Here is an 8,333-nt window from a genome sequence, read left to right as displayed (position 1 = left end):
CTGCTTTTAAGCCACCCAGTCTATGATACTTTTGTATAGCAGTTTGTGCTAAGGCAATAGTGCTGTTCGAATGTTCTATATGCATATTTTACCCATTTGTTTTATAAATTAATGAAAAAGGAGTGATAAACTTCTATAAAAATCCTACTTTTATTGCAACTCTGGTTTATTCTTTCTTTAGTTCTGGCAATTTTTCTTCCTGATTTAAAACATTTTTTTTTTTTTTTTTCAGAGACAGGGTCTTGCTCGGTCACCTAGGCTGAAGTGCAGTGGCACAGTCACAGTTCACTATAACCTTGAACTCCGGGCTCAAATCGTCTTCCTGCCTTGGCTTTCCAGAGGGTTTGGATTACAGGTATGTAAAACTCTTTTTAAATTAATATTTATGTTGTTACATCTTTTTGATGAATTGACCCTTTATCATATAACTTTCATTTTATGTATGATAGTATTCCTTGTTTGTAGTCAGCTTTGTCTGATATTAATATAGTTATAACAGCTTTTTTATGATTAGTAAATGCATGGTAACACTTTTTCCATTCAACTTTGTGTCTTTAAATTTTAAGTGTTTCTCCTGTAAGAAGCATATTCTTGGCTCATTTCTTAAAATTTATACTGACTTCTCTGTCTCTTAATAGGAATGTTTAGTCCATTTACATTTAATGTAGTTGTTAGCACTATTGAGTTTGTCTACCATTTTCCTATATATAAAATATAATTATATATAAAATATAATTATATATAATATAATATATTCAGCTAATATATATTAGAGTAATACATATATTAGTGTTCCTTTCTTATATATTAGACTTATAAGACTAATACATGTTATATATTTTTATATTGATTATATATTTATATATTAGTTATATCTATTATATTAGACTAATATATATATTAGTCTTCCTTTCTTATATTCCATTGGAACAATCAAATATTTTCACATATTGCGTATCATTCCCTTTAATAACTTGTATCTATAATTCATTGCTTTGTTTTTTGTTGTTTTATAGACTAAAATGTGCATTTCGTATGCTTCTGTCATTTAAACTTCTCTCTGTGAGATCAGGATAAAAGTTTTTGGTTATTTAACACAAATATTATTTGTGTTCTAAGCTCAAATTACGGAGATATTGAAAGACAAGGTATTTTCACAGTGACTATGAGAGAGGAAGTTCTTATAACGGAAGACAGGAAGATGGGAATAACAAATCTGAGATAGACTGAGCCTCATTTATTTTATTTGAACTCAGGAGTAAATATATAAATATTTTCTGTAAACATATTTTAGATAGGTGATACAGCACCATGAGACTTGGTCTAAAAATAGTAGTGCATGTCTGAAGCTATTATAGAAAGCTATTATAGTTTTGAAAGAAAACTGCCTCACATCAATGAAAAATATATTTGACTATAAGCCACTCAAGGATTTACATTTACATTCTATCAAGATAAAATGTAACTCACTGTTTTCATTCATTCATTCATTCATTCATTCAGGAATTATCTGTTTGCAATGGATATCACCATGACCACTGGGAAGTCTTGAGTCGATTCCCAAGGATAAGGCCAAGAACAGCTAATGTTTCTTTTTTGTTTCTTCAAAGCAAAAGGAGGCCTGGCCTAAATTAAACTGGGAGTGCTTTTTGCAAAGCATACCAAGCTTTATGGGACTTCAAGCTCAGCATTTTAGGCAGAGTATTTCAAACTAAATCACATGAAAAAAAATTCACCACTATATTACTTCCTTTAAACAGTTCAGCATGGTGCATTTTTTCTTTGGAAATGGGATACAGCTGCTTCCTGGGTCATGATTATGTTTGATAATCTTTTTTGGTAAACTGAGGCCTCCCTGAAGTATATCACTATTAAAATGTGCAAAATATGAGTTCTTACTACACTAAACACTTATTCAGCTGTAGAAAAAATAAAGAGGAATAAATTTGTAACGAAAAGGAATGAAATTCCATCTTTCTAAAGCGTATTCTTATGAGTTTTGTAAATTCAGCATCTTGTTTTCAAACCATTAAGAGAAATTGAAATCAGATTTGTATTTTTAGTGAAAGAACACACTTTACTAAATAATACAGTATAAGAAGAAAGGGTTCTATGAACTTCTTCAAATGTTTAAATACAAATATATTTTACAACTAAACTTTTGTGAAACATTTCCTAATTTAACAGGAACTAAAAATCTCTTTAACTTATCCTTTATCTTAAAAATATTTTCACCATAATACAGATTACCTTATTGTTTCTTTATGTATTTTTATTCCTTATTTTTTTAGGAGATTGCTTTATTGGGATTTTTCTTTTTCTCTTATTTCAAGAGTAATAGATAGTAACTAAAAAAAAAGCTGTAGAAGAAACATAAAAAGTAAATATTTTAAAGTATAACTTGCTCAAATAGCCTCTATTACTATCTTGGGAGATTTTCAAATTTTTTCTATGTATGTATTTAAATACCAAACATACGCATGCATGCACATATAAACACACACACATATAAACATATATATGTGTATGTATAATTTTCCAAGTATGTATTGTTTTATATGCTACTTTTGCTCTTAAACAGGATTTAGAAATGTTACGTATCTATAAATATAGATTTAATTGGACTTTTATACCCATTCCATTGAAACTGTTCCATGATAAGTTCCCACTAACTTCTATTTCAATGTGCAGTCTTCATTCTTCATTTTACTTGAACTTTACTTGACACTGGATCCTTGTTGGTTTTTTTTTCTTGAACCACTGTCTTCATGTGGCTTCCAGAGCTCTTCTGATTTTGCTTTTCTGGCTGCTCTTTCTTGTTTGTTTGTTTGTTGGTTGGTTGGTTGGTTGGTTGGTTTTTGAGACAAAGTCTCGCTCTGTTGCCCAGGCTAGAGTACAGTGGCATGATCTTGGCTCACTGTAACCTCCGCCTCCTGGGTTCAAGCAATTCTCCTGCCTCAGCCTCCCAGGTAGCTGGGATTACAGGCGCCCATCACCACACCCGGCTAATTTTTATATTTTTGTAGGGATGGGTTTTCACCACGTTGGCCAGGCTGGTCTTGAACTCCTGACCTCAGGTCATCGGCCTGCCTCGGCCTCCCAAAGGGCTGAGATTACAGGCATGAGCCACCGTGCCCAGCCTCTTGGTCATTTTGACTGGCTTCTCCTCAATTCCACTGTCTCTAAACATTGGAATATTATTGGGCTTAGTCTTTACACCACTTTCCCTCTATTTCCACAACCATTTTCTTAGTACACATACAGTCTGATATCTTTAAATATCATTTGCATAGTGGCATCTCCCAAATATATATCTCCACTCTGCTACCTTCTCTGAATTCCTTACTGCTGCATACAACTGAGTAACATCTTCATTTAGAGGTTTCATAGGCATCTCAAACTTAATATTAAAAACTTCAAAGTTCAAGTTCAAACCTGATTTTCTGATGTTATCTGCCAAACCTACTCCTCTTCCCTAGTTGTCATCAGTGAATGACAACTCCATCTTTCTGTTACTCAAGAAAAAAACCTTGAAATAATTTTTAACTTATTTACTAATATCCTACATCTGATCTGATTTTTAAAAACTTTCTGTTGACATAAATATACCCTGAATCTTACTGTTTACTACCTCCTATGCCCAGGTCCAAGCCCCCATTATCCCTTGTTTAGATTATTGCAGAAACTTTGCTATTGGTCTCCTTCCTTCTACCCTTAGGTAATTCTAGTCTGTTCTAAATGCAGCAACCAGAGTATTACAATGTGGGCAGATCACATTTCTTCTCTCCTCCATCCTTTCCAAAGCCCATCACAGTACCTCTTTTCCTCCTTGACCTCATCTCCTACTGCTCACATTTTTGCTCATTCCCCTTCAGTCCATGCGGGCTCCTTTCTGTTCCTCAGGGGCACTGAAATTTGCCATTCCCTCTGGGTTAGGTTCTATTCCTCCACACACGGGTGGCTTATTCTCTCACCTGCTTTAGGTCTTGTTGCAAATTCCACCCTCTCAGAGGGTCCTTTCTCAGCCACATTATTAAAAACCCTACCATCCCATTTAACTGCTTAATTTTTCTTCTTAGCGCTAGTATAATATACTACGTACATTACTTAATATTGTGTTTTGTCTATCTCTGTAGCTAGAATGTAATCTCTAGGAAGGGAGAGCTTTTTCTGTTTTATTCATTTCTGTGTACCCAGAATATAGAATAGTACCTAGAATATTATGAGCAGTTAAATATTTGTCAAGTGAATAAACAAATTAAATGAAGTCACATTATTATTTGTAACTACTAATAGTGTTTTATTACATGGATGAACTGTTACTATTTTGAACCAATTCTGCATTGATGCGTATTTAGGTTATTTCTCACCTAACCTGTGTATTATTATTAACACACTATAATAACATTTCTTGACAACATGTAAGTATTCATTTAAGGTAAGTTTCTGTTAGTAAAATTGCTGCATTAAAGGATTGTCATCATTTGGCCAGGTGCAGTGGCTCACACCTGTAATCCCAGCACTTTGGAAGGCTGAGGTAGGCGGATCATGAGGTCAAGAGATTGAGACCATCCTGGCCAACATGGTGAAACCCCATCTCTACTAAAAATAGAAAAATTAGCTGCGCATGGTGATGCGTGCCTGTAGTCCCAGCTACTCGGGAGGCTGAGGCAGGAGAATTACTTGAACCTGGGAGGCAGAGGTTGAAGTGAGCTGAGATCACGCCAGTGCACTCCAGCCTGGTGACAGAGCAAGACTTTGTCTCAAAAAAAAAAAAAAAAAAGAATTGTCATCGTTTTAACACTTTAATTATGTGGCCAGTAGTCCTCCAGAAAAGATGTGAAGTCACATGGCTGAACAGTGTATGTGAGTGCCTCTAGTGCAATGTATTGGCTATAGTGAGTATAATCATTCTCTATAATGCTTCCCAATGTGATAGCAAAAAACTTGCTATCTCAGCATTGCTTTTTGTTCATGCAATGCTTCTTTAAAGCCTACATGGTGCCATCTCTCTCAGCCAATAAGTGTATGGATAGCTTTGTTAGCAACAGTGTAACACTGTGTTAACTGCACAGGGCAATTTCTAGAAATTCCTCAAGCCTAATTGACTTTCCACATTCACATGTAGTTTCTTCCCTTTCACCAGACTCTGTACTCTGTTGTTTGGTCACCATTTCCTACTAAGATCTAGTAACATGACTGATATTAGTTTTTGCAGAAAACAATAAGCAAAACCGACATGCTATGGATTGAATGTTTATGTCTCCTCACAATTCATATGTTGAAGCTTAATCACCAGTGTGATGATACTAGAAGGTGGTGCCTTTGAAAGGTAATTAGGTCATGAGGGCTTATCATTTATCTTTCATAAGCACCCTTATAGCAGAGGCCCAGGAGAGGTCTGTTACTTTTTCCATCATGTGAGAGCTCAGCTTAGATGCCATCTATGAACCAGAATGCAGGCCCTCACCAGGCCCTTCTGGGGCCCTGATCTTGGACTTCCCAGCATCCCAGAACTGTAAGAAATAAATTTCTGTTATTTATAAACCATCCCATCTATGGCAATTTTATTATAGCAACCTGAACAGGTAGAGACACTACCATAGCTAACATGATCATCTTTACTAAAGAAAGTCACTTGGGGAGCTCCTCTCTGTCATTAGACCTTTGGTTAATTTTCAGATAGTGCAGGTTTTGCCATTCCTTTAGGGAGAAGTAAGATAGTCAGGAGTGTGTTGCTGTTCAGTGAGCCTACCAAGTCTTTTTAACTAAAGACTATTTGCTTTGGCTCTGATTCTGACAGGCCTCCTTCCTGTCCTCTTGTTAGATTTTTCTGGAAACATTCATAAAATAGGGAGCCTGTCTCTTGGTGAATATTGAATTCCCTGTGTGATAACTTGTGATTTTAATGAAGTTTTGTTAATCTCTAAAACATGTGCTCCTTTGTGTCTAGTCCCTTTAATCTTCCTGAGCTTTTTTTCACTTACTTATTTTCTCTGTCTATATATTTCAGAACTAAAAGGATGGCCTATGCATACATTTTAAATTACATTTTAAGAAATAAGTTTCTTCCAATGACTTTAGAAATAGAAGTTGGTTACTCTGGTTAAAAGTTGTGATTAATATGTTGGTTGAGACTAAACAGGGAGTAATAGTGACAGAGAAAAATGACTGTGTATGTGTGTTTGCTTTTTAAGGAAAAAGTAGAACTTTCTTAAAGCTGCATTTCCCAAACCTTTTGGTCTCTGAATACCTTTCCACTCTTAGAAATTGCTGAAGATCTCAAACCGCATAATTTTGCAGATTAGAACTATAATTTTTTGCCATATTAAAGATTATAAATGTTTACTGTTTAAATACTGGCTCATTGATTTATTTAGAGATAGAAGTGGTAAGCAAATTTCATGTTAATAGAAAACATTTTTATAAAAACAATGGTTTTAAAAAAGTTCTTAGTGAGAAGAGTAGCATTGCTATACATTTTTGTAAATGTCTTTAATATAAATTAGTAGAGAACAGGTAGATTCTCAACCTACTTCTGCATCCAATCTATGGCAGTATCACGCCTATAGCTTCTGGAAAACTCCAATGCACATTTATGAGAGGATGAGAATAAAAAAGACAAATGACATTTTAACATTATTATAAAAATAGTTTTGACCTCACAGATCTTCCGAGGGTTTTCCAAGGACCCCCAGACCATATGATGTCCTAAAAAAAAGGCTCAACATGTTGCAAATATGAAAGAGCATAATAAAGGGCAAAACTTGGAAAGTGGATTTTGTCAGTCTTGTTTTAATGTACCTACATCTGAAAAGAAGCTATGAAGTCTGTTAAATTTTTAGTAACATTTGCTCACTTTTGAGGGGCTCACTTCCTTAGTTTACTGATTTGTGTTAACCTACTTTATGAAAGGGTTTTCTTTATTTCTATGCAACCTGCCTAGATAGCAGAGGCTTTATCTCACCAGAACAATTTTCTATGCTTTATATTGACTTTATTATGTTCCTGATTATTTAAGAAAAAAATAAACAAGAACAAAACTTCCTCCCTTATGCAAGAGCTAACGTTCTTATAATGATACTATCCTCTAGGTTTGTTTTTAAAATAACATCAGTTTTATTAAATAGGCAACTAGGAATTGTTTCTTAGATACCCATTCCATATTATTAAACCTCCAAAATTGCCTCTGACAACTCTTGATTTTGCCTTCCCTAAATTGGTCCCTGAATTTAGAAGATAATGAAAACACTTTCAGGGCATATTTTTCACCTAAACCTATATTTGAGATTTCCCAGAGGCCCCATGAGAAATCACAAAGATATGTTCTTTTACCTTATAGAAAGAAAGATATGAGTCAAATTTATGTTCATGTGATGTGATATTATTACAGGAGTTACATGGGAAAAGTTGTCAGGTCAGGAAAGACACAGCCTTTTCTGGATAGTGTGTGTATTACCTAGGTAAAATTATATTAATACAGATATTCAGAAATATGGAAAATCCTGGAGTTGAAACGGGAGAGTTTCCGGGCCCCCCTTGCAGGACATGTGACAGGAGTATGGCTCTCTGTTCAGCTCAAACCCTTTATGGGAGGGGGAGCAGGAAGATGGACAGGTGCGGGAACTGAGGCAAGTGCTTCTGGGTTCTGGCCCCACGGCAGCATTTGGGGTGGGTGTCTGTGACTCCCAAAGCCCAAGTGGACATGTGTTACAGTGTGCTTCTTTAGTCTTGCCATCCGTGGACAGTTTAAGTGTTAACCAGTTTAGTGGACTCTCTGCCTTTTTGTAAGAACAGAGGGCCAGTGTGACAACTTTCTGTATCCCAATCTCTTGTCCAGTATCTGGAAGAATTGGGTCACACACGGACTTGAAGGATGAATGCGGAGGTTTTATTGAGTGGTGGAGGTGACTCTCAGCAGGATGGATGGGGAGCTGGACAGAGGATGGAGTAGGAAGATGATCTTCCTCTGCATTTTGGCATTCCAGTGGCTGATTCTCTGACCGTCCCCAGCTGAACTCCTCCCAGCGCTCCTTCTCCTCTCTCCTTCTCTGCCATGCCATTCTGCCATTTGCCTGATCATCTCCTCATCTCCTTGTCTGCTTCTGGAGCCTGGGGTTTGGGGTTTATATGGGTACAGGGTAGGGGGGCGTGGAGTGCCAAAAGGCAACTTTTTAGGTGTGAAAACGTTAAAAAATTTGGGGGCCTGTTCTCACATAGGGCCGTGGGTATCCAGGCTTGAGGGTGGGGCCTTTGCTGGGGAACTACCCTCTTCTACCCAGTATTTTCCCGTCTCCTGTCCATATCAGAATTTGTCAATGTCTTCCCTATTT

At 36.2% G+C, this 8,333-nt stretch overlaps 1 long non-coding RNA gene across 2 annotated transcripts in view; it reads left to right on the top strand.

The window, feature by feature from the left end:
• Positions 1-232: 232 nt before the first annotated feature.
• LOC129144523 (uncharacterized) overlaps positions 233-8,333 on the top strand; it is a 163,621-nt gene continuing 155,520 nt past the window's right edge. For both annotated transcript variants that reach the window (XR_008548920.2, XR_008548921.2), the window contains exon 1: positions 233-355. This is a non-coding gene — a long non-coding RNA (uncharacterized LOC129144523). The remainder of the gene's footprint in view (positions 356-8,333) is intronic.

This window comes from Pan troglodytes, chromosome 6 (genome assembly GCF_028858775.2).
Source record: "Pan troglodytes isolate AG18354 chromosome 6, NHGRI_mPanTro3-v2.0_pri, whole genome shotgun sequence".
Classification (NCBI taxonomy): Eukaryota; Metazoa; Chordata; class Mammalia; order Primates; family Hominidae; genus Pan; species Pan troglodytes.
This window is presented reverse-complemented; position numbering and strand designations above follow the sequence as displayed.